Source organism: Catharus ustulatus, chromosome 7 (assembly GCF_009819885.2).
Source record: "Catharus ustulatus isolate bCatUst1 chromosome 7, bCatUst1.pri.v2, whole genome shotgun sequence".
Classification (NCBI taxonomy): Eukaryota; Metazoa; Chordata; class Aves; order Passeriformes; family Turdidae; genus Catharus; species Catharus ustulatus.
The window spans coordinates 7,462,178-7,490,106 of NC_046227.1; the positions used below are offsets into that span (position 1 = coordinate 7,462,178).

Genomic DNA, 27,929 nt, shown 5'->3' on the forward strand with positions numbered 1-27,929 from the left:
GCCAGAACATAGAATTCTTTTGTACTACAAAGTATACCTGCATTTCTGTAAATTATCCAGTCATATTTTAGAAGACAGTTACCTGACATAGCTGCATTAACAAGGTTCTGGGATCCAAAATATCCTTTCAATGTATTAGAAGAACAATACAAGTTATAGAGCCCCAAGTTCCACGTGTTTGGCTGTGGTAATTTAACAAACAATGTTATAAATACATTGTATTCAAAGCAAACCTCACTCTGAGGCATTCCTTGGATATCAACACTGGAAGAATATAAACAGCCTTGGTGTTTCAGGGCCCCTTATACTCTTGATATGAAGCAGAGCAATGCAGTTTACACTCCATACAGTCTATAAATCAAATATAACAACTTACAAAAGCACATAGCTCAGAGGTTGCTTGCTGTACTTCATAGAATCTTGCCAACAAATCAGAAAGGTGACTGCTCAGTGAGATACAGTTGTGGCATTAATAAAAGGACTAATCAGAATTAAGATATTTCCATTCTAAAAAATAACTCTGCATAGATGCTGAGTATCTGGCCATTGAAACAGGCTAAGAGTCTTAGTATTCTTTAGGTTTGAATAAAAAACCCAGAAATACCTGCACTTGCTAGTTTCTATTCAATCATCAGCAAATAAACAATCTCTAAATATAAAACAAGATATCATTTGATAGTAATAGCAGAAAATGATCCAACTGAAATTATTACACAAAATAATTCTTAGACACCAGCATTTATTGATTCTATTATATAACCTGTCAAAAAATTGAAAGCTTTGGTTTGGTACAGATCACCTATGTACACTACCAGGTACATCTGCAGAAACCACAACCTCCATAATGACTGTACAGCACTTGGCAATTACGCTTCGAGATCTGATTCAAAAATTTTCAACTTATGCTGCTAATCAAATCTTTTCTTAACTGTTATATTAGTAGGCCAGTCACTGCTAATTTTAAAAGAAATTTTAGATATGCAATTAGAGTTCAGTATACTGATTGGATTCTGAACATATTAAATTATTTCTCTCAAAAATAATTTCAATTCTATATAATTTCTGAGTGTGTTTTCTTATTATCCATAATGTAATTTACTTGAGATTCATGTCTCATCACACTTGGCTTTGCAGTAGTTTCAGGACTCCTACAATTGGAAAGGCAGTTATTTGTACTAGAGCTGACCATTCCACAGATCCAGGTAAATATCACTGAGACTCATCCACTAAATCACACTAAGTGAGAGACAATGCAACCTCCCAAGGTGTAATGGGATCCATGATCCCTGGCCACTATTAGGGAATAACCAAATTGTAGTCAGCCTTCAAAAGACCCCAAACAATCCTAGGACAAGATTTCTAGTCAATGTGAATACTGATATAATTTGAAAAATTTCAAACTCTAAGTAACAGAAATCACAGTTGAGCTTCAGTGCTGAGGCACTAAAGAATAGTAACAATTCTGTCCTGTTAGGAAATGAGAGTGTGGATACCAGACAATACCCTTCAGACTGCATCTCAGACCCCAAGGCTTCCAGCATGCAAACAGACAAGACATTAGACCACACCAGACACACTAGACCCTACTGACATTATCCAGAAGGGCAGATGGGAACCAAGTATCCACAAGAACTTCCCTGAGAGACCACATTCTCCACATAGATAGGTGAGGAGCCATCAAAAAAAAATAAATGTACCTATAACAATTCTGGAAGGTCTGGGATAATGAGGCACACTACATTTTTCATTAGTGATGTAATCCATAAAAACACAGAATAATGGGTTTGAGAGTAAAGTGGTGAGAGTGAATAAAGTATGAGATTAAATGGTCACATAATGGATGATCTAACAGTTACTTTCACCTCAAATGCAAGAATTCAGTAAATAATCTTTCAGAAATTTAACAAAGTGCTACAGAAATTTCTGGTTTATACATACCCACATTTACATTTACATGATGTCTTTTTGCTTGCTCCAAACTATATCATTTTATAGGATACTTTATTGGTGCTATGGAATAAGTAGTTCACTCATTTACTTTGGAAGAATTATTCTTTAAATACTGGAGAAAAGTTACCACCTATAGAAGTGAGAAATGTTTGTTCCATGTTTGCCTTCTGAAACTCCAGTTCCAACCTGAAGTCACAATACATAAGCACAGACACTAAGCAGTTGTTCAAACACCTTCAGCCTTGACAATTCTGTGTTATAATGCTCCTTTCAACAAGTGGGAACTTTCCCATCTCCACAAATAGGAAATTATTTTAGCTCAATGCCAAAGATGCCACCTCAGATAATAAAAGAGGGAAGTAAAACTCCCTCACTAAATCACAGTGGCCTTTGAGAATACATGGCCTGGGATTTGAAATCCGGGTAAGGTTTGGGGATGTTGAAAAGAGCCACTTCTGAGCATTTTCATAACCAGTGATTTCTACAAATTTCTTAGCACATGGTGCAGCATGGGATACCCAACCTGAGCCTAATTGGCAGTGCCTAGCAAAGCAGCCCTAAGTGATAAATTCCATCTCCTGCTGAGTCAATTAGAGAGCAGCAGGAGGGTATTTAAGATGTGTGGAGGAGATTCTGCCTGCCCAGGCAGATGTAGTTTCTGCATGGACATCTCCAAACACACCTGCACTCTGCTCCTAGGGTGAGCTCAAGCCTGGGGCAGTTCCAGCACAGATCCCAGAACAAGGCTGGAATGGCACAGAGCCAGCAGGATGCTGAGCCCCAGACTGCAGCAAGCCAGCAGCTCCTCCAGGAACTCCCTGGATGCCCACACTAATGCAACAGTTTGGAGAGCCAGCATACCAAGCTTTATGGAATAACTAATCTCTAATTACTAGATCAGGCTGATTACCTTTTTCCCTACTAGAGATGCTTATTGCCATTTTGATACAAGCTTTCATACATGTAAACTGGTTATCTTCAACAAAACTGACGTTTTATAGATTGTCAGTATATGCTCTACAGGATGCCTTCATCTCTACAGCATGAGTCGATAAAACTGAAACACTGACACCTACTTTCATAGAATGTAGAAACCAGAACATTGACCTGTGGCTATGAAGAGCCACTGGGATTGTCAGATCTCACCAAACAGTCCAAAAGCAACTTGACAAAAATGAGAGGTTAGTTAACTAATGATTTCTTCAATACCAAGCAAAGCATATTGTCCTCTGAAATTGCCATTACCCAAGCTTCAATAACAGACAAGTCCATTTTCAAACCAAACCCTAAAATCTGACTTCATTATCCTTCAATGAGTCTCTCATTTTTCATGAAGATCTGTTCTAAAAGCTTTAGAACTAAAACTGAATCTTCTAACAAAGCATTTCTGAAAAGGAACTAGACTTAAACTAGTTTAAACTACCATAATTGTGTTTATTTAAGGTAAGATTAACTCAATTAACACCTTTAGAATTCAATTATTGCAGATGTATTTCTTGTGTCTCAAATGCCAAGTGGTTCAAAAGCCACCTGTACAGCGATTCTTTCATTTTCCTTCAGTGGATGACTGGTAAAGCTCTGATCAATAACTTCAATAAACACCTTCACATAAATTTCCATCCTCACAGAAAGCTTGCCAAACTCAAGAGACAAAAGAGCTTTTGTGCCACATTTTATATCTATTTTTATGCCACTGGAGATCATTTTTCTAGGCAGAAAGTGGTAGTTTCCTGCCAGATCCACCCACTCATACTGTAGTTTCTCATGGTGAACACTTCAAAATACCCAGAGGAGGAACTCTGGTTTAACACAAATCAAAGAACTTTACCTAAAAAAAACATTGATCAAAGTTTTGCAACCTAAAGTTCCAGTACACAATCAATCTTCTGCATCAGGTGTTCACCTTAACACACATAAAAGTTGCCCTCTACAGACCATTACTGATGCTCAGTCTTTGATTTTCTCTTTCAAAAAAAAAGATAATTTCTTTTAGTGGCATATTACCAGGAGATGACAGATGGGAAAGTGAACAATTGACACCATTTTTAGTTCATTTCCCTTGCTCTCTCTGTAAGATTAGATAGCTTCAGTTGCCTTAGCATTAAGTGCAAGAAATACATCTAGAAAAATGCTATCACCAATAACAAATTATTTAGAGTAAAATTTCAGAAGTTGACTACAGCAAGCAACGTGTGTTTGTGTGTGTAGGAGCTTGAAATGCCACTTTGAAAAAACACTTACCCCAAGACATAAACAACTTTTCTGTTACAGGAATCCCTCCACAGAACTTACCCATAACTCAGGGTCAAAAAGGAGGCAGCACCTATCAGCTTTTTTTTGTACTGCAAACAGGTGGTGAGGGCTTAAAATTTAAACACATTCCTCAAATTTCCTCTGTCTACAGCAATAGCATATTTTAAATGGTTTACTCAATATATTTGCAATCTTCATGTCTGTTGTAAGCATAATGAATACACGCTGAGATATCCAACAACAACAAACCAATCACCACTTGCCAGAACAACTTCAAAGCTCTGAAACATGTAGTGAAAAATCAAAACGATGCTGCAGGAATTTATTTTCCAGACTCTTCTATTTAGAGCTTACTAGCAGCTCTGCCTTTTAAGTGTTCTGTCCCATATGGTGGGGAGAAATATTTACCTCTCTTCTGGCACTGGCTGCTAATCACAGCCAGGCTGTGATTCTGGTATTTCATCTCTAGGACCCCAGTCAATCCTACTTCAGGGGACAGGAGACTCGACTCTGTTGGAGCCCTTTCCATTGCTGGATGGTCTGGAAACCTGGAGCAGGTGAATCAGACACACCCCAACAAGCACATTGTTCAGGATCTATTTTATCTATTAACTACTATTAAAAAGTCCTTTCAGACATCTGTCAATAATGGCAAAGAGCATAAAGTTACATGAGATTTCTTCTTCTCTTCCCATTTTAAACTAAACCAAGACTTATCTCACATTTACAAAGACATTCGTAAAATATGAAAATTATTGAGCCTAAACCAGAATTTTTTAAAAACCCAAAACAATAACTTCTGTTGGCAAGACAAAACTACATTACTGACACAGTGTTTGCCAAAAGATACAGATATGGCAGGGTATTAAAAGGGTGCAGAATCTCTTCTACAAACTTTTTGAAGGAGCACCTTACAACAAGGTTACAATGACATTGCTGTCCTCAGGTGAAGGTTCTATTCAGGAGTTTGTGACTTCGAGGAATGTGAGCCAGAGTTTTCCTTTTTCTTTCCATGAATTAAAATCCCGCACAAAATTTCTGTTCATGACTTATGCATTACATTATTTTATAATATCCTGCTCTGTGCAGGATAGCATACATAATAAATGGAAAACAGACACGATCACTCTGGGATTTCATTCATTCAGAATTTTTTATGGATTTATATGCATGAAATTTCCTTCTGTCTTTCAAATAGGCCAGTCTGGAAATGCACCAGATTCAACTTACTGTATTTAACAGATATTTAGTACATGTTCAGTTTAAAAAAGGGACACCATAATAATATAGGAGGCCAGGACCAAATCAGGATGGGAGGGCTGTATTTTTTAAAAATTCAAACTAATTTAGAGAAGGCAATATATTTTTATTAGGAATGTATTATATTGTTGTAAATAATTATTTCATCCTATCTATTTTTATTTATCCAGGTTCAGCAATACAAAGAGGCACCAAAGACAGAAAACTTCCCTACAGGAAAAACAATAAAAGTGGATTGGGGGAGGGATCCTGGAAAAGACTTTTTTTCTCCTGTGTTTGGATGGTGTTGCTATCATGGCCAGTATCTAGAAATACTCAATCCAAATATATTTCTTAATATAAGAAATAAAGCAAATCTCTTTCCAACTACTTTTCCATTGCAACTTTTACAGTCTTATAAATGTGTCTACCAAACTTCAACTCACAGAATCACCCGTATAGCTCTGTGAGCTACAAGCAAATGCTTATCAAAATCAGAGCACATTAAATATACACAATAAATTACATATAAAACAGTAAAATATATTTAAACCTAAATTATTTAAATAGTTCCTTAAATGTATTTCCAAATGGATTTCATGTATCCAATATTAACATACAGAGGTCCCCTAAGATAACTATAGCTGTGTATGAAGTGCATAAAATGCAAATGCAGCTCGGTATCCTGGCTGAACAGGTGTCCTGACATTCCAAACCTGGGCCCTGGACAGATGACATCAGAGCCCAACTTCTAACTCAGCCCCGGACACTTCTTCCCAAAAAAAACCCGTAAGTAAACAAATCAGCCAGGATTTTGGAAATGTCCCCTTTTCCGCACACAGAACTGAGATGTATTCAGGAGATGAACCTCAGCCTCACACTTTAAAGAAAACCAGAGGAAAAGGCAATGTGCTGTTTGCAGATTTAAAATGCTCTGCAGTACACTGCACTCCCAACATTTTTCAGGGCCTACATTTTAAAAACTGCTGAAAAGCCATTATCTCAGGGATCAGCTGCTCTTAGCAAATATCTGTGGGTTTCCTTTCCTGCAGTCACTGCACCCCTGCCCCCTGCAGTTCCCATATACTTTGTAGTCAGAGAACTAGATAAATATGAAAGAGTGATAAGGGAAAATTCCTGACAGTAATAATTACAAACCCAAGCATGGGAAAAAAAAAAATCTGCATTTCATCTGTCTTTATGACTGATTACATCCCACCATACTACAAAAGAACTAAAGCACATTTTCCAGTATTTTAGGACGTATGGGAAACTGAGATGTAGCCAGGAAGGCCATTTCAGACGGAAATAGCTTCAGTCTTCCAGAGTTCAGAAAACTATTCCATTTCTTTAAAAATATCTCCCAAATCCCAAGGCAGATTAAATCCAGAAAATGTGGAATACAAATCAGTCTGAAGGCCCAGGTTAGCTTGATGAGATTCATTTTCAGCCCTTGGCCAGAGTTTATTTCCCTTCCCATTTACACTCAACAAATCACTGCTTATGCATTTTTTCCTCTCTATTTCACATTATCACCCTGACTTACTCAAAATAAAGAAAAAGCCTGGTCTAGGCAACAGCAGCTGAAATTGTGCCATTCATGGCAAGAGAAAAGCATAATCCAGCAGAGATGTACCACTGAGCTGAGCCCTAAGTCAGTTGCTTGCTTGGCACTGATTTGTTTTAGTCTCAAACACATCACAAAAGGGGAGTTCATGGGGAATGTAGTGCGTGGCCAGCAGGCACCACCAAGTGGGTGGTGAGAGGACACCCTTTTCATAGCATGGCATCAACCAATATCTACTTTATAAAGCAAAGAAAACATCATAGTAAATGCATAGAAATTCCAGAGAACTGTAGGAACCCATGGAAGAGTATGAACACCCCAGCAGCTGCAACAAGCCCTTAATGAAGTACACTCAGTGTTTGCTCTGTTTGCTCAGTGTGTTTGAGAAATGCAAAGCAGGCATTTGTGGAGCATTTTTCTTTCAGTAAAGCAAAGCCCCCCAGCTTCCTGCCTGTCAAATTTCAACTGCTTCAGGTTTTCCATTTCTAGAAATGTTCTTCATGTAAAATGCCTACGTTTTTTGACATGTGGCACTCATTGACACAGAATCATGCATGTTGCTAGCCACAGAGCTTACTTACAACAATGGGTCTGTGGTGACAAAATTCCCACAAAAGATCCCTTGCAAACACATCAGGTCTTTATGAAGAGCATTTTCATATACAAGTAATTTTTCCCACTAAAGATGATGAAATAGCCCAACTAAAGACCACACATCACTTCCCTCTTATTTTTTCAGCTTACAACAACAAAATGTATTTCAAATGTGTGTAGATATATATATATATATAACCAATCTAGAATTTATACATGGCTTGCACTAAGGGACAAATCAATACACCAGTAGCAATGATAACAAAAGGGGATGAATGCACACAGGTCAAATAACTGTGTTCTTTATACTGGTTTAGAGACCACTACACTGTTTCTTTGATGACACATTATTTCACTTTAATGAACCAGAGGAGCATTCAAGAAGACCAACACCACCAACCACAGTGTTCAGTCCTTAAGCTGGAAACTTGCAAGCCCTTTGAGACAAATCAGTATCAAACCCCTACTGATCTGTGGCTTTAATTGTTACATAAAGGGTGGCAGGTTTTATCAATTACTCTCAGAAAGCAATCCCGATGCTTACAGGAGCCTCACACCTGACAATAATTTTCTAGGGTTTGGTTAGACAAAAATCCATTAGAACTTCTATTTGCTTCTCATATGTACAAAAATTAAGGTACTGTGCAGTTCAAAACAGCTTTTTCAGAGAGTGTTTCAGACTGGTTATTTTTAGGCTCTTGAACCTTATTTCTTAGCTGTCATTTACCTCTAAAGTCAGGTCAGTATCATCTTCTCTTAGAGATAGTGAACAGCTTCAGAAATTTCTAAGAGCAATGGTACAAAAAAGGCATTTAGAAACTTTACACCATGCTGTATGGTGTAACACCAAGTTTTAGTTTGGTTAGATATTTCCAGGTATATCAAACACTTGCATCATATGTTCTAACTCCTTCTCATTTTGTAAATATATATCTCTGCATAATTCAAAACAAAAAATAAAATGTGCAAATTAAAAATAAAAGGCAAAAGTTTTAAAATATTAATTTTAAAAAAGTTTGATTTACAGAGAGACAAAAAGTTATATATACTGATTAGTCAAACATACATGGTTTTCACCATGACATGGGAACGCATCTATTTCTCTGCTGGTCATAAGTAGAACATATTTATCATAATGGTAATAATAAAGATTATTATAAACATAGTTATTATTCTTAAATGGCATTGTAATGTGAATTCTACCCATTTCCACCTCACATATCATCCAAACATAATTATATCTGTCAGTGCCAAGACGTAAGATATAGTGGATACATTATGTCCTCTCATGATTTGATGATGAGACTAAAGATGCATGGTGTTTTTCTTAAAGCTCTAGGTTTGGGTCATATTATTTATGAGGATTTAATCTTTCATTAAAAGAAAGATAATTTTAGCCCCAAGCATGCAAAGGAAATCTTTAAAACACAAACTAACTTAAAAGAGAAAAGCAGGGAAGAACACCTAAAAACCTAAACAAGTGAGAAGACAACTAAAAAGCTAATCTTAATTTTTGTTTATAACACTAGTGATTTCATAAGGTTTTGCATTGGAAATACTGACATATTTCTGTTTCAGCGATTCCTTTAGAAGTGTGTAGTCAGGACTGCATCCCCTTTTTCACCAAATCACATCATGTTCTGTGCCCTTTGAATTTCAGTTCCATTCATTCCCTAAAATATCCTTCATCATCCCCTAAAACCTTCTATTGTCCTTCCAGAAAAATAAGAAACACCCCGAGCCCTGGCACTCATTCTATCTGGGCTTCCAGGTTTCAAACCAGTTCTGCACTATTCATGTTCCTTACCTGGTATGGTTGCAGTTGGTTGGAAAAAAATAGATATAGACAAAGATACCTATTACTACAAAAAAAATCTATATAAATACAAATTTGGTTTCTTAGAATGCGAGCAAAGCAGCTGGTTTAGTTTTTCCTTTGTTGGACTTTTTTTTCACAGTGGAAGAACTACCATTGGAAAGTGCACTGTAAAATCCCAATGGAGCCAAGGTCAACCATCACTGGAGTAACTCTATCTCACACAGTTACTTTACAGCAAAATCCAGGCTGGTTTTCCACATTGGCATGAGTAAATGCACATTAATTATCTAGTGGTGAAAACACATCTTCTTGGCACTGTGGACAAAGCTATCTTTTTGTTCACTTTGGCACAAAATCAGTTTTCAAATGTATTCCATCTGATAGTATTGAAACAGTTCACAGATTCATTTAGAATGCACAAACTCTCATTTTGGTGGCTGATATGAATCCAGAAGCACCTTTGGTGTTTATTATGAATATATGTGATATTTAATTATTTAATTATCAGTGTACCTGCTAACCATTAAAGCACTGCAGTTTTAAGCAGCTGAAGCTAAATGGACAGAAGATATCTATAAAATCATCCTCACTACCACACAGGTTTATTCCTGATTTTTCTCTTTTAGACACACAGAATCAGAGAATAATATCAATCTACAAATCAATGAATTAAGGAAAAATTGAAGTGGAATTCTTCCCAGGTAAGCATATGTTTGCACCTTTTACCTTAAATCCACTGGGATCCCACCCAAAGCTGGATTCCAGAAAAAGGGCATTTCAATTTTACAAATTTCAGGCAAAATTATAGACAGGTACTGCTAAGGTGACAGTAAGATGTTTCTGAATCATAAGTTGCCCCTTGGCAAAACTGTACCCTTAAGTCTGTAATTCCTAACACTCAGGAAGGCTCTTTGGTTTATTTGTCTCAACCTTCCAAAAAAGACACCTTTGTTATGTACCCACAGCTGCAGCCCAACCCACTTACACATTTTGTGCAAGAAAAAAAATGCATGAAGCAAACTGCAACCAATCCTTTCCATTCCTGAGCCTGGTGGTATGAGACAGCAGCACCCAGCCCTTGCACAGAGCACTGCAGTTACCTGACTGCACATATGAACTAGCCCCAGGAAACACCAGACACACTGGCCTGCTCTGCTGCTGTCACGCTCCAACACAGGTTTCATACAGAGCAGTCAATGCAAGAACTGCACACATCTGTCTGCTCATCTCCCCTGCACACGAACAGAAAACATCCTCCCATTTTGGCTCCATTTAATCTATTGTTTCTGGGAGGCTGAAGTTTTTAACACAAAAAATACAAGCTTAATATTGTCATCTCTGGCAACAAATGTACTGTTCAGTCATCGTTTAGACTTTTAGCAGCTAACTTTTCATAGAATTAAAGGTCTTAATGAGCAACACAGCATTATCTGTATTTTAGTTTCATGACATTAACCTCATCTACTGTTATCAGCATCAGAATGTTCCTTCTTTTTGTTTAGTTATAGTTTTCCATTTCAAAATGCTTTATTAGTAACCAAGTTTTAATTAATTGCACATGCATTTCCCTCATTTTCAAGAAAAGCCCAACATCAGCAATACATGTATCAGATGCATCAAATCATTTTCCTGCTCCTACTTTTGCTCCTATGTTCTCCTCCCACAAACTATCTGCAGAGTCACACAAAACAACCTAAAACAACCAGGGCTAATAAATTCTAATTTAGTCAGCATCAGAGCATCAGGCATTGCTCATATACATTGATCCAAGAACACTGAAGGGGACACAGGTTTTCTGCATTATCAAGCAGTTTGAACTTAGTTTACCTTCCCACCTTGTAGAAAAAACAACTCAATTATAAATAAAGTGAAGTTCAGGTATTTTGCTGTAAAATCCTTTCCAGGTCATGAGAACAGAAAAAGCTTAATGATGAGTCCTGGCCTGCTGCCGGTTGTACGTTCAGCATCAGGTTCTGGCAGGTCTGCACTACTCACAATCAATCTTCCTCAAACTGAAATCCTGACATATCAGATATTTATTTATGCTATTTATATAAGGGAAAACTATTGGGTTTACTTTCTGTTTGACATACATCCTCACACAACTGAGCTCAGAATTCCTCAGCCCTCATTCCTGCTTCTGCTCTGGATTCCCTTACTTAGTGTCCTGATGCATCCTTGACTTTCCTCGATGTCTGTCTGTCTGTCACTGAGAACTCTGCTCTGGGCTGCATTTCTCATGACTTGCTATGAAATTTTCAACTGTTCACCATTACCCTCCCAGTACAGACTTACCATAGGTGACAATTAACGTGCTTGCTGGTTTTACTCTGTACACACCATCGTTATTAGTTACCCAATCTTGCACTCAAATCAAAAGTAGAGGTAAAACATTTTTCAAAAAAAATTCTTGGCATTTTATAAGATTCAAAATATTACATTACATGAATTAGTAATTTAAATGTAGTTATGAATTACCCTCTAAAAAACAACTGACAAAAATAATGCCTGAATATTACTTCAAGTGCAAAGTAAGCACAAAAACCTATTTAAACAATGCAGAGGAAAAACTTCCACAGGCACACATACATCAATATATATTGGGCTTGATTCACTTGCTTAAATATAGGTCCTCTAGTGATATTTTGGATATACCAAGATGTGGATAACCTCTAAGTAGGCCTAGTAGGTAAAAAGTATTACTTTTTTGAGGCATGCAAAAGTGTGTGTGCATCCAGCAGGCTGTCAAGTGGCTTCACCAGCAGGTTGGGTCATGCTGATGTGCTCAGCATTGTAGCTGGCACTGGTTTGCAAGCTTCATGCTACTTTTGAATAACCTACACACAGGGCTGGGAGGTTTTCAATATTTGCAGAATAACCTCTGTTTTGGTTTGACTCAACTCCAGTTTCAGCTTGCACATGTCTGGCTTTGCAAAAACCTGATGATTGAATTCAAATGCAACCATTAGGTAATCTTGCAGTTGCAAAATTATTTAGAGCCTTAAACCATAATTTGTTTCTTGTTGTATTATGAACAGCAAAATCATTTACCAGATATTTACTTTGTATAATTAATGTGAACTGTTTGCTATAAACATTAATGAAGTTGGAAATATTTTGCTGGTATGTAGTGCCTTCCAGAGAAAAGACAGAATATGTTGGCTAATTCTGAAGTCCTTAAAACATTTGATGAAGCATGACAAATAATGGAATCAGGGACAAAGTTTGCACACGCCCTGCCTAAAAACTACTAACGCTAATTATTCTCAGATAACTCTTTTGAAGTTTATTTTTGCCTTCTATTTTCCTCCTATTTATTTTTTCTTCTTCCGTTCATTTAATGAAGTCAGAAAAGACAGACTTTGTGAAGTTTCCTGTACAATCTCCTCCTAAGGTGAGGATCCTTAACTTGCATTGAATAAGTTCTGTACTATGCATATATTGTGTATAAATTCTAAAGTATTTCAAATCTACAGATGTGATTTGAGCATGCTACCTTTTTAGTTATGATTAAGATTCAGGAAAGTTATTTCATAAATTTATAATGTAAGGGGATCTTTTTCCATTGTACCATGAAACAGCAATTTGAAGATGACATTTAATTACATAAAATGTTTTGAAATGTAATTAATTCCATCAAAGGATATTAAATACTTTGAAGTTTCAAAAAAACACCCCCAGGTTATATAATATTACTTTGTTCCTATATTATAGTTGAGGAATGTGTAGTATTTGAAAGTACTTGTCACTTGTTTGTGGTTGTTCAGCTGGAAAGACTTCTTTTATTGTTGTTTTCTAATGAAATGATGTACAACCACCACTTGACCTGAAGTAAAAAGGGCAAATAAATTGCTTCTTTCAAAAATTCAAGCCTACATGTCTCCCAATTTAGAACACTGAAATCTTTACCTCTCCTAAATAGTAGGCCCATTCACCCTGAGATACTGTGAGGACAGCTACTCATCAAGTGCATTCCTTCTCCTTTTTTTTTTTTTTGGCAGGCCAACTAGAGGTCACTTTGCAGAAATTTGACCTTAGTCTGCACTAAGTTGGAAACAAAAATTCAACTTTTTTTAAGTTAGATTCTATTTTCACACCTGATTTGTGTAAATTAATAGCTGTTATAAAATTTGAAAGGATTTTCAAAGTTAGACTGAAAACTATCTCTTTGCTCAGTTTACTTGCTTCTCCATGATAATAATAATGATGGCTTTGGTGTTAATGTTATGATGGGAGTTGGACTCCACAGTCCTGGCAGGTCCCATCTAACACAAGACAGTCTATGATTCTGTAATCACTTCACCATTGCTTGCCTAATCTTACACTCTTAGAAGTCATGTAGTCCAGTTTCCTGGAAAGAAATTTGTTCCCAGAATTTTACAGGAGCAATAATTTATTTTATCTGCCTCTCTGGTCATGTCTTAAAAGCATTCAAGAGAACTGCACTTAACTTCACCTGATTTTGACGGACAAGAAGTTACATTTGCTGAATATATTCTGCTAATATATTTTTTTAAGTATTTTGCAGGTGGTTGGTTTTTTTTAATGAGGCATCTCTTACTTAGAAATGCAGCTACATCACATGCAATGTTAATAACACTGGTATTGAAAAGATACATTCAACCACCTACCTTCCATGCACTGGAAAATAAAGAATTTTTTTTTTTAATTTTTTTTTTTTTCTGAGATGCTCCATAAGCATCTGGGGTTTTTTTTTCAGTTTGACTAGGAAGTGATTTACCCCTGCTCTTCACAGCCAGAGTACACAGAGCTAGTGTGCTCTTCACACCCCTGTAACACACTGCATGTCCTGTTTAGCCACCCTGAGCAAACTACAGTTTCATTCTGATAGAAGACAACAGCTAACCAAAGATACTGCTTCAGTCTGATTTCATCTCATTAGCAATTATCAAATGCAAATAAGGATGTCCTCTTTCCATGGTTTTGGTACCTTTCCTCACAGGAATGCTTTTGCAAGGACATTCCATCCTCTGGCATGGTTGTTTCAATTGAAAAAATGGCTTCTGGATACCTCAAAGCTGAAGTTGACTTTAGGTGGAAACCCCCATTTTCATACACACACAACCCCCATGTGGGTTTTTAAATTTTCTAGGTGCAGTCTTTGAACAGATTTTACTCTCAAACACTACATAGTAATTTTTGCTTATTTTTTCTACTTGATAAATTTTGTCACTACTCCTCTCCATAACTAAGAGAAATATGATTTCTCCACATTAAACCTTTATCACATGAAAAGAGGATCAACTGCTACACACAGTTACTTACACTTTCATCATAACTAAAGAGCCATTACAATGGGATAACAAAACTTCTGTTGTGGTTGTTTTAATTAAGCATTTATGTTGACTTTCCAGAAATACAAACCAGAACCAGAAGTTTTTCCATGCACTGGAGTGACAAACACACTTACAGTCAGAAATGTTTCCAAATGAAGAGCTACACTTTTAACTCATTTATAAACATAGAGAAATACATTTTTTTTTAAAGAGCTCACCGCTATTACACCCACAAGAGAGATACTTGTTAACATAGTACAAGGGTTTCACCTCAGATAACTCAGAGTGTTATACCTGGATCACTGGAAAAGGAACAGCTGCAGTGTAATACATGGAAAGGGAATTATGGAAATCGATGTGAAACCAAGTTATTAAGTATTATCAAATAAGGGTCTTCTTCTGCCAACTATAGGAGAGAGCTTTAATCCATAGCTATAAAAATAAACACCCCAGCCCACACAGATTAACAGTGTTTCCTGCCTTTCTGCACTGGCTACAAAATAGTTTGATTGCACTTCTATCAGGATCTAATGGAAGTACAGAAAATGCTTGTCAGAATGGAAGGAAGAGGTAAGAAAGTTATTCAGAGAAAAAAAAGAAATATCTCATCCCATTATAATTATTCATTAAATACAAAAGCAGGTCATACAGTTAATTGTTTGGTTTTTTAATGCATGTTTTCTTGATTATTTCTGTTCTGGAACACGTATAATTAACCAATACACAATATTAAACAATTACTTACATTTAACCATATTGCTTACTAAGTTCTGGGACAATTCCAGAGAACATTAAGTAGGCACAAAACCTGAAGATCTTTAAAAAAACAGAAAATCCCTAAGTTTTAATTGAAATCTGTGCTGATTTAGCACAAGGCTGAAAGAAAGTAACACTTTCCTTTGCTCCCTTTTTTCCTCCCAGTTCTCACCAACAATCCAGTGCTGCTGTGTGATGCTGCAAAGAAAGGAACCAGAGAAAAAACAAATGTCTCCTCTCAGCATGGGACTCAACTCTTCCCCCACTTGAGTTTCACAGCTTGTGAATTCTTTGCTCCATGACCATTTTTCTTGTTTACATAATTTTTGAATCAAGTCAGCAATACTGGAAACATCCATGGTAGTGCTCTAGCAAGGATAGAGATCATCCTGGCTCTAGAGGCAGCAGTCACAGATGCTGCAGAAGAGATGGGGGGGTGCTTATCTAATTATAATGAAGACTATTTACACAGGAACATCAGTTAAGAAATTCTCCTATGGCAAAAAGCCTGACTTCTCGGTACATTTTTGCCTAATAATTCAATTTGCTGACATTGATTAATTTTTCTAAACAAGTTAATTTTTTATACTATTTTCTGCCTCTTTTTTGGAAATACAGTTTGACCAGAAGAGAAAGAAATTTTAAAGCATAAGTTATTCCTAAACATTTCCATAAAGATCAGGGGGGAACAAGAAATAATATCTCACTATGCCAACATTCACAATATTTTGCTTTTCTTTTCAAGTGATACACTCTATTATTCATTCATCAACATAGTAAATGTTTTTCTTACTTTTGCCCCACACATGTATACATGGATTTGTTTACACACACTTCAGCATTTGCCCCATTCTATTAAGAAGAGCTCTGTAGCAACCAGGAGATTTCTATACTTCCAGGAGATTATATGATCCCAAAAACTTCCAATGTTCACTTATCTGGATATTAATCTTATCAGTTGCTTTTCTTCCTGACTTAACATACAGAAAAGATAAACATGAACATAATTTGACTAATTGTATTCATTTCCGGGGACCACAAGCTTGATGTTATCCCAATGTTTTATTTGAATAAGAAAACATTTCAGTCAGGAGGAGACAAACAAGCCTCCTAAGGTTACATTTAGGCAGAACTATTAGTAGTTTTACTAATATCACAGAATCTAAGGCAACACTACCCAACTCCTGAGGGACCAGGCAAAAAATATCTTCTCCTCTTTCAAGACATTCACAGTGGTATCAGTGAAAATACTGAATTACCTACTTCTTAATGGGAATTAACACACTGAAACCTCTGTTGCATTTCCTATTGCTGATGCACACTTCTTAGGGCTCTAAATTCAGCTGTCTTCCTGTGCAACATCACACAACACCTGAAATGGCATCCACTGATCACTCAATACGAGGCCATTCCAGGGCCCAGTTTCTCACCCAGGAGAGAAATAAAGTTATTTTTCATGTTCTCCAATTAGGACAAAGAACTGAGAACCTCAGTAACAACATCATAACAATGGAATGAGGCCCTAATCCAAGCCTTAATTCAGGCTTTTCAGGGTTGTGTTGGATGAGAATCCAAAACAACAACTTGTTATATTTTCAGTTGTTTTTCCAGTTTAGAAGTGTGTGTGCATGTGTGTTGTGGGAGTTTCTCCTAACCCCAAATTACAGCCTGGAGATGAGGAAATATTTCCAAATTCATGCATGTCCTTTACATGCAAGGTAAGCTTAGTAAGGATAAGAATTTCATTGCATGACTGCTAAGTATGATTAGCATTAGCTATACACACAACAAACACCACAATAGGAACTCACTGGTCATTAAAACATTACAAGTTTACAGACAGTGGGATAAAACAGAATAATGTGGCACACCTGGTCTCTGGATAATCTTGCAGACCTTTAGCTTGTGTAAATTATTCCCCTGAAGTAAAAGTAGCACTGTAATTTACACCAGATGAAGACCTATTCCAAGATCTGCCTCTTCCAAACAGAAATGTCAGGAGAGTAAGTCAAATGATCTGATTTGACAGTACATTTTTTCATGCATTAGTAACCTAAGTATGAAATTGCAATCAAAGGAAAAATATACTGCAAAATTATTTGGTGTTGAAAACCAACCCCAGAGAATCCACTGCAGATGTGACCTTGGTTCAGCACTGCTCAACCAGAAACATCCTGGGTGGGACTTGGCTGCCAGCTCCGCACCTTGAAAACCAGAAAATCCAGACTGGTACTGAGTTTTCTTTGGGGGATAAGGGGGTTGGGATTTTGGTGTGGGGGTTGAGGTTTTTTGAGGCAATCAGGTCAAGAGACAACTGCTGTCCATTGGAAGCATCTTGTTCCAATCTCCCAGTCTAATGTGTACTGAGGATTCCATTTGTATGTCTCCATCTACCCAAGCATGGCAGTAGCCAACAATCCTGGGGTTTAGTGCCAAGAATAATGTTACTGTATTTTGTCTCAGCAAAGTCAGAAGAACAGTTATGCAGATAGAACCACGGAGACAGAACCAGGACTGAACTTGGATATCACACCAGCCTCTCCCCAAAATTAATAATCTACCATTCATGCCAAATTATAACTTTATGCTACCACAATTCAAATATGGCCTTTGACAGAAGTTTAATTGCTGGAAAATTTCTATCAAGTGGCAGCATGGCCAATCATATAAGTTCTAAACAAATTTTTCTAAAGAAACCAAGACAATCTTAGACTGAAAGTTTAAGATCATGAAAGTTAAACACCATCTATTCCCTTGTCCACTGGAGGAATGAATGAAAGCAGACCCCTCCATTAATTGGGTTTTTAATCATAGTTATACTCAGATAAGATTTTGCACTTGAAATCTGAGACTTGGAGCACACAGGGAAATGTCTCCAGCATGCATCAATGACCTTTTGCAACTGAGTTCTGGTATAGAAACAGGACTTTTCAAATGTCCCAGCATGTTCAGTTCTAGGGGTTTGGTCCAGATCCAAAACTCTGGGCTTGTTTAATAAGGAGATTCCAGGCAGTCCACAGCTGACCCTGGGCAGCCACACTGGAGCTCCAGTTTGCTGACGTGGACGAGCTCTGTGCTGGGGACTGAGTAGGTCCAGATGCTCCTTCTCTCTTCAGAAAGGAAATTATAGTCTATAGAAGAGGAGCTTGGCACAGCCAGTTTTCTAAACTAGGAAATTTCATGATCTGTTGGAATATATTAACATGTACATTTTTAACTCCAACAGAGACATGGCTTGTCTCTGGAACAAATGTTTGATAGGGGCAGAGTTACAGGCCTAAGGGAATGCAAGGGGCTGGATGATTTCATTACCCCTAAGCCAAGGCAGTTGGCAAACATGGGTATGGTTTACTGCTTTTTTGCCTTTTTTGTTATGAATTGTATGGATAATTGATGGCAGGTTGCCTAGAGCCTGGGATAGGCCTCCTTCATGAAAGCTGAAGCAAATAAATGATGGCTGGCCCTTATTTCACTGGTTCTGTGTCAAATTCAGGAATTACAAAGATTGGCTTGGCATTTAAAGGTACCAGGCTAAAAGAAGGGAGCAGGCTCATCACACACAATGGCAGCCTTGATGTCACCTCAGAATCAATATCTCCTGAGTCTCACCACTGACATCAGACCCAACCTCTTCTGGTGAAAGTGAGAAATTTCCAAGCAATCTTCCAAAGACCACTGGTTGCCAAGCCCTGAATTTACACTACATACTGCAGATGAGAGGAAAAACAAATAAAACATGTGAAGCTCCTGGGAGTTGCATGGTAAAAGGAAAAAAAAAAAAATCCTAATTTTCTCAGCCAAAGTTTTTCTTGTACAAATAAACCTGTAAGTATCACATTCAAATAAAGTGTTTATCACCTCAGTTGTACACCATATCTCCACAGGCAGCTCTCCCTCAAACTCTTTCAGTCAATAATATTTTCACTATACGTAAAATATCTAAGGTTGGTAGTTCAGTGCCAAGCATCTCAGAATCAAGTCTCTACTTCACAATCACCTTAGTTGTGAAAATAAAATTTCACTGTTCAGAACCTTAAGTGGAAATTTATCACTTTCCTGTCTTTCATGCTCATCTATAAAAGCAAACAATAACAGTGTACACGTTTATTCTGTTTTTCCAATGTAGGAATTAACTCAATCAGAATTACGATCAGCAATCAAGCACACAACAAAACAATCAAGGATTTCTGTTTGCTTTACTAATGGAAATAGATACATATTAAAGAAACTAGTTCTCCCTTTTTACCCTCAAAGTAATTCATCAACAACAAAAAGAAACTTGTATTGAATGATACAGATTAGGTGTTTCTTTCATGGCACAGAATTGAGGGAAGGAACAGCACAGGGCATAACTAACCATGCATTTCCCATAACTGCTATGTAATTTCAACTTAACTGCGCTGTAAGCTCTATAAAGTCCCTCCATGAAGTAAATTTTCTGTGCACACCTCATCACTGTGGTTGGATTTATGTAATTAAGAAGTAATTAAGTTTGAGGTCAATATAGAAAAAGGCCTCATTCATCACTGGCAAGCTGTCTCCAAAAAGAATACACTCCAAGGAGCCCAGTGATAAAGGCACAGAGACAGAAGAGCCAACTGGTAAGGAACAAAACCTGTGACTGCTTTATTCAGAACATAATTACCCTTGAAATTCTCTCAAGGGCGATAAATTAAATCCCAGATGCACACCTGGTAATAAACACTGAAAGCACAAAATAGCATTGATGTCAATCATCCACCTGATTACAGAAGCATCTTCTTTCAAGCAGGACAGCACACAAAAATGTGTAACAATGTTTTGCAAAACATCCTCCTGCAGCTGAGCTACACAATTGAATGTTCCTGCCATTTTCCTGTCAAGCCTGAGAGACCAGGAGAACTTATAATACTGCCTCAGAAGTACACTCACTACACAGGAGCCAGGCTATGCTGTTCTGCTTTTATACTCTTTATTAGAAAAGGAATATTCATGCCCTGACCAGAAAGTCCACATTAGGGTCCATACTACCCACATTTCTTTCTGCAGAAAGTTTCTCTGAGTAAACATGGTCTAAAGCTCTGGTGCAACACATGCCATGAGCTTTCATCACATATGACATGACAGAAATTTCACAGGCTACAAAAACCTGAATTTTGCAAGCATGTCAGACTCTTCCTCATAGGACTGTGAGTGTGCTAACACAGGTACTGGAAAAGTCATTATGCACTTAGTTGGACTAAAAGGAAAACATTACCCTTCAGGCACTTTGCATTAAGACAATCGCATTTCCAAAATCAGAGCTGTCTGGTTGCAGGCTCCTACAAGTTTCCCACAGGATGGGAATTTAAAAACAAAAAAAAAAAAACAAAAAACAAACAAAGCAAAACAACCAACAACAAGAAAAAAAGTGTAAGCTAAAACAGAAAAAACCCAAAAAGGTATTTTTGAGGAAATACTTTGTGTTCTTTAGTTGTACATCTATCTTAGGGATAATGGTTAGATCTGCAATTCCTCACAGCCTCAAATCTTCTACAAAATTGTATAGCAAAGAATGGCACACACCTACATCACCCTCAGGGACAAGAGCTATGTTTAGTTCATTAAGACTTGAAAGAAACATTTTAGATGCCTGAAGATATTGTGCTGCATTGCACAAAAATATAATTGCTGTAACCGCCTCTGCAATAACCTACAAGTTACACAGCAGATGTTTTTTCTTTTTGGTATCTGTATTCCTGAAACATTTTCATTCTATTCCTAATCAAACTGAAGATAAATTTTTCAGTGTGACAGAGGCTACTGTCAGCCAGAACCACCTGCATTTTTTTTTTTAAACTTGCCTTAGCCATACTTGTCTTATACCATTTGTTGATGTCTTCTCAGAGTAAGGCAAGCAGTACAAGAAGCATTGCTTTAACAGGACACAAAGGGCAAGAGAAGCTTCTTCTGCATTAGCTCTGAAAGCCCTTGTCAAATCTTCCCTTATGCTAAATAACTCCAGGAGGAAGGAGAAAAGAAAAAACAACAACTATGCCCATCCCCCTCCAAAATCTAATAAACTTACACCCCCCCAATCCCTGTGAAAAAATCCTGCCTACTGAGACAAATACTGAAAGAACCAAGCCTAAGCAGGATCTAGCCTCAAACTTCACAGTTTGTTAAATATCAAAAGGGGTCATAATAATTAGCTATTTGTCTTGCCTGATTCTGACAAAATGTACTAAAGCTCACTCTGCCATTTCAATAAATAGTTATAATTCAAGACAAAAGCAAAAGCCAGAGGATCAGAGTCTGGTATTTACATCTAATTGTGAGCTGCATTCCATTGCATAAACAAGTTACTTAGAATTCTCTAAGTCTTGCAAACTTCAAGGAGGAATTTCAGTCTTTCAGCCTCTGGAAGTGAAGAGATTTAAGAAGGGGAAAAAAAAAGAAAGTGAGAGAGAGAAAGTACATGTACACAAGAATAAGACTTATTTAGCTATCTCATAAAGAAATAAAATTCACTTTGGGGCAAAAAAAAATCTGATTTTTTGGTTTGGTGACCAGAAGGTTAAGGTGGCAGTTCTGACAAACTAAAAGCTAACTTTAGTAGAAGCATATCCTTTTGCTAAAGCAGCCCCAGATCAATGCTTTCAAAGTAAACAACTGAAAGTCAGAAGATTAAGCACTCCATTAATCCTAGCCAGATTCAGATTTATATGATTACACTGGGAGATAACAGGCCATTAAAGCCATACCTTTTTGCTTGTGTGAGGGTGGAAACAAAAGGACAAACTGGGTAAAGGTCTTTAAAAGTGGGCTCAGCACAGCCTATACCTCTACTGTAATACCCTACAGCAAGTGTTGCACAGTGTCTCCCAGCTGTGTCCAAGAGCAAAGCCCAGAGAACATTATTTGATGAAGCCACGCATTTCCAGGAGCTATACTCCTGCATCCTAAGACCATCCTAGCTAATTTGACTAATGGAGCATACTAAATCTGGGTAACAATACTCTTTAAGAGAGCATGCTTTCACTCCAACTCTTATTTCAGACCACAGACCAGCTTTAGCTCAAAGCTGTGCTGTATTTCAGCTATAGTTGCAGACTCCTTTTCAAAAGTTTAAAACATTTAACCAATGGAGTAAGAAGACTTAAAAGAAAAAAAGCAGCACAGGCAGAAGGTCTTTCTCCTTTTCTCAAGAGAACTCTACAGGTGATGTAAATTGGGCTTTGCATGCAGGGATGTGGATGGAGTCATGAAGAGCAGCAGCAGGGTCATGCTCTCTTCCGTGGCACTTTGAAATCGCATGAGTATCAGGAATTGCTCAGGTGTCATTCCAGTCCCAGTAAAAGAAAGGCAGGGTACTGTCACACCAGAAAGTTTCCTCTCATGGCATTGAGTCAACACTCACTGACATTTATAAGACTCAGACTAATCCACAGCTGTATCCTGTTAGAAAACAGGAGCATAGAAGCATCGCCTTTCCAGGCAGAGTCACATTCCCTCCTGCTATCATCACTCCAGCCTGGGGTCCCAAAGCATTCTTACAGACAGAGGTACAGATCAAGATGTTAGAAGCACCAAATGCCAAGTCACTCTCCAGACTAAGGCATGCTGAAGTCTGTCCCAAACTTAAGCCTTTACTGAATCTCTTGTAGCTTCACATAAAATTTACCACGAGTTCATCTACTATATTAAGCATTGTTAGGCACACAGAGAACCCCAAAAGCCTTAACTTCCATGTTCTTCTTCTGTACACGTGTATCTGAGATGATGCAAGAATTTTTACTATGTCAGACTTGAGCATAAAGCAATCTCAAACTAAAACCACTGAGATTCCCTTGGTTTCCTATGAAACCAGAAACTGGGCTGCATTTCTGTACTGATGTTTACTGATGACAGGAAGCCAAATCATGTGAATTTGTGCAAAAATGTCAGTATAATTGATAAAGGTTATTGAAGATAACTATTCTATTTAAGATAACTCGCTGCTGCATCATTTCACCTAATCACATCTTGCTCCAGAATAAAAGATCCTGAAGTTTGTTCCAGCTTTTAAAAGAAAATCTGAATTAATTAAATTTTTCATTCATTAAGGAAAAAACAGAATAAACATATAAGTTGTCTTGTTACAATAAATAAGAGTATTCATGTGCTTCAAGTTAGACTCTAAAGTACTCTCCTGAATGGGAGATTGAAATTACCAAATATTTGCTTTCAATGTTCATTACATTCAAACACAAACAAAATAAACTGCCTGTAAAATAGATAAATTCCATACTGCAGAGGTTTCCTAGGAAACCAGGAAAGACTCAAAGAAACAGAGAACAGCTGGAGCAAAAAAAAAAAAAAAAAAGAGGCCAACCCCAAGAATTAAGTGCTCCATACCCTCATTTAAAAACAACTAAAATGATATCACTAGCAAACATTAAAGCAATGCCCTTCACACTGGTTGGCCCTGGCACTCTTCATAAGGGCAAATATGCACAGCCTAAAGAGAACAAGATTTAGCTCTTCCCTCCCCATCACCTCACCTTGTTCTCCAAAAAACAACAACAAAGCAAACCAAGAAGTGTGAGTGTTTTGCTAAACTGTGGTAAAGCTGTGGAGTGTTGGCGTGCACACTCAAAAGGACAGCCAGCCCCAGAGAGGTGCCTACTGAAACCTGACAGCAAGCAGGTGATTCACTAGCCAGGCTTTTCTTTGCTGAGGAGCCAGATTCCACTTCTGGAACCAGCCAGCTATTCAACATGAAAATCCATGCCATTCCAGAAATGTATTATTAGCACAATGACTCAGTATGTACATTGCAGAAGTGCCCTAAGGCTTCATTTGATATCAAGGATGCTTTGTGCTCTGCACTGCACAAAGTCATAGGAAGGCTCTGCACTTTACAGTGAAAATGTAAAATCAAAGCATGCCAAAGTTATTCAAGGAAAAGAACTGAGCCGTACTGTGATGCTGGCTCTTCCTTCTTCACATGGCTCCATTTTTCCATGCGCTGCTCTCATGTCACCAGGCTCACTGCGGTTCCCATATAGTGGGAAGACACCACACTCAAATATATATGTAATAGGCACTACATATATCTAACACACTATATATTAAACTACTTCACTCTTTACCAGTACTTTACTACTTTAATCTTTAACAATAAGTTACAAACACAGGGTACTTTCTTTAAAGATGTAAGCATATGTACTGGGGAGCTTTACAGACCAGAACACTCCTGATTCAAGAGAGTTCTGAAGTACAGATATTAACTCTTAGAACTGATCTTTTCCTTGCCCATGAAATCTTTTTAGCATTAGAAACCAACAAGTTTCCAATGCATGCATTATTGTATGCTGGTTTGAGAATTTTAAGGATAAAAGAAGTCACTCCAATGGAAAACTAATACAGAGGAAAAGAGATAACACTTTTTGCCTGTGCCTCTGAAGGAGCAGAAAATGCAAGCTATTCCCACCCCTTTTCCACAGCCCAAAGTCACAACAGGACAATGACCCTTCAGTCATATGGAGCTGAGGGCTCCTTGAGAGGTCCAAGCCTCATCAGACTCCCAAACCCTGCTCTGGAAGTTCCTGCCTTTTGCTTCCCTTCCTCTTCTATTCTCAGAGCTTTGGACAACTGAGGATTATTCAGAAGAATTTCAGGAAGCCTGCAGGAGCCTTTGAGAAGTGAGATAACCCAGATACTCAATAGTATCTTTTCTACCAAGAGCCTCATCACAGATGTAAGCAAGAAAGCCAAAAACAGATCATACTTTGTTAAAAATTTTATTAGTTTATTAATTATATCACTTGTTAGTTATAATTATAAATCATAATTTGGAGCAACTAAATTCAGGGTAGCTTGGTTTTTCTGAAATAGCATAGATGGCTTAAAGATGACTAAATCATCTTCAGTGTTTAGAAAATGAGACACTCCAGCCGAGGGGAAAAAAACCTCCTACTTCAAAGTAGACAGAAAATAAGTCATAAATAACTGTCAGAGGATAGCAATCACTGTGGCAATTCAGCACATTTTTATTAGATCAGAAAATCTGATACAACCCTGGAAAGAAAGTATTTGTGAAAAGATGAGTGCATACCCACTTCTGTTTGCTGTTTCTGCTTTAATTTTTTCCTTAAGTCTTTTTTCTTCATCTACTGGGATGTTTATTCTGACAGGGGACATGAGATTTCAGATTGGAAAGTGATTTAATATCAATCACGCTTGTCTATGATTTCCTGAAGAGAGCTACTTTAAACAAAATGTTTCCTCAGCATAACCTATGAGGTTACCTATGATAACACAGCTGGCCCGAGACAGTTCTCTTCAAACAAGGAACAGTTTCCTTCTGCCTTTTAGCTGTATTTTCAATATCATTTTAATGTGAAGCAATAATCTTGGGGCAACTGACCCACAACAAACTCACAAACTGGCAGAAGGCAGGTTTAGATTAGATATTAGAAAGAAAGTCTCTCCTGTGTGTTGGGTGAAGCACTGGAACAGGTTGCTCAGAGAATCTGTGGTTGTCCCATCTGTGGTTGCCCCATCCATGGAAGCATTCAAGGCCAGGTTGGACAGGGCTTGGAGCAACCTGGTGTAGTGGAAGGTGTCCCTGGCCATGGCAGGGGGTGAAACAGGATGGGCTTTAAGGCCCCTTTCAACCCAAATAGTTGTGATGATTCTTCTTTTACCTCCCTTAATCTCTTCCTACACTACACTGCCATTATGACAATAATCCTGCACTTCAGGTGGCCAGCTTGCTGAAGGATGCTGGCAACCATTTAATGACCAAAGAATATTTGGAGAAGATACTGTATGGACCTTCTCTGCCAGACATCTACTGCCCAGCAGGGAGCAGACCTCAGGGAGACAGTTTACTCTTCTGTTCTTACTCTAAATGAGTTCATGTCCAAAGCTCTGAATTCCTGCCAGCAGTATCAGAGTCGCTGTTTGTGTTTCTATTCAGCCACATTATCCAAAGAACAAGGGCACAAAGATTCAAATTAATTCTTTAGTCCTCCCATGCTACTGCTCCACAGTCCCAAGGATATAAATGGAAAGTAGTGAAGACACAAAGCACCATGAAAGCTTTACAGTATAAAAACAAATTCATTATATCACTCTCCCATCTATACTGCTCACACAAAGCTGCAGAAAAATGCAAATTTTCCAAAGCTCCAATCAACTTTCAGCTGGCAGCAGCATGGCCAAGGAACAACCTTAGGACAGCTCCCCAAAGACTAGACATATCTTCAGCAGCAGATACAAACAGAATCCCGAGGGTCTGCATGAATAGAAGCTCCCTGAACAGTCAGCATCCCACCACTGGCCCTCTGACAATCATTCTTAGTCTTCATGCTTATATAACACATGACCTTTCTGCAGCAAATGCGGGTGGGATAGTGGAATAATGGAATTGTTTCTCACTGCAAGAATAAAAGACAGCACAGCAGGCTATGAAAAATGTATGTTGCTAACTAAGAAGAGATAATTGTAAGCAACGGTTTGGATATTTTAATTACCACAGCTTACCAGCATTAAGGCTTCCAGCATGTTACTGTTTCCATAATTATAAATCAAATTATAAAATAACCATTTATAGGAAAATAATTGTGTTACTTCCTATAGTCAGTACCACTGGTTTATCCTTTTGGGAACTGCACTAACTCTTCATATTTCTCTAAGTTAGGAAAAGCACAGAATCACAGAACAATCCATGACCAAAAAAATAAAAAGTATCTGGAGAAACAGTATTATTTGTACACATACAATACACTGATTACATAAAAGACTTAAACAATACATGATGCCACCCTCTGGGGTACCTCTGTTGCTCTGAGTGTTACATGATTTATGAGTCATTTTTCTCCATCTTGAAAGTACCTGGTTTCTCATTTTATACCATGGAAAGAAGTACACTTTCTTCATTAAACTTGGAATTAATGCATCCTGCATTCCAGTTCAAATCATACCTGACCCTCTGCACATGACAGTCTCACCAAAGCATTCAAAGACAGTGGAACAAGGTGGGTCTGTTGCAGCTTGAGATTTCAGGCAGTGCAACAATCCTTCCTCGTGCTCTGCAAGTTCAAACTCCAAGAAGCCTTTGTCAAAAACTGAAATTCCAAGTTAATCTGATTAATTTATTCATTTTACATTAAAGGATACTTGGGTTTGCCTTGTTGGTTATATGAAGAAAGGGGGGTTTGTCTACACAATAAACTGAAGTGCAAGTCCAGTCTCTCTTCCCTGACCCAACTGAGAACCCACTTTGATTTATCCTTTCTAAGAGTAGTTTCTGAGAAAATTACATCTTCAGGAATTTACATGCAAAAATGCGCAGGGTCAAATGCAAACATAAGTAAAACAGTGCACATATAAGGATAGATCACATGCTTCCAGCTGGAATTTCGACTATTTTTTATTACTTTGTTATTTCTTGGCACTGAGTTTGTTGCCTTCCTCTGTATATGGAAAAATAGCTGTATACAGGCCA

General features: G+C 37.7%; 1 protein-coding gene across 2 annotated transcripts in view; it reads right to left on the reverse strand.

Annotated features, from left to right (window-relative positions):
• COL5A2 (collagen type V alpha 2 chain) overlaps positions 1-27,929 on the reverse strand; it is a 94,956-nt gene that overhangs the window by 61,397 nt on the left and 5,630 nt on the right. The window lies entirely within an intron of this gene.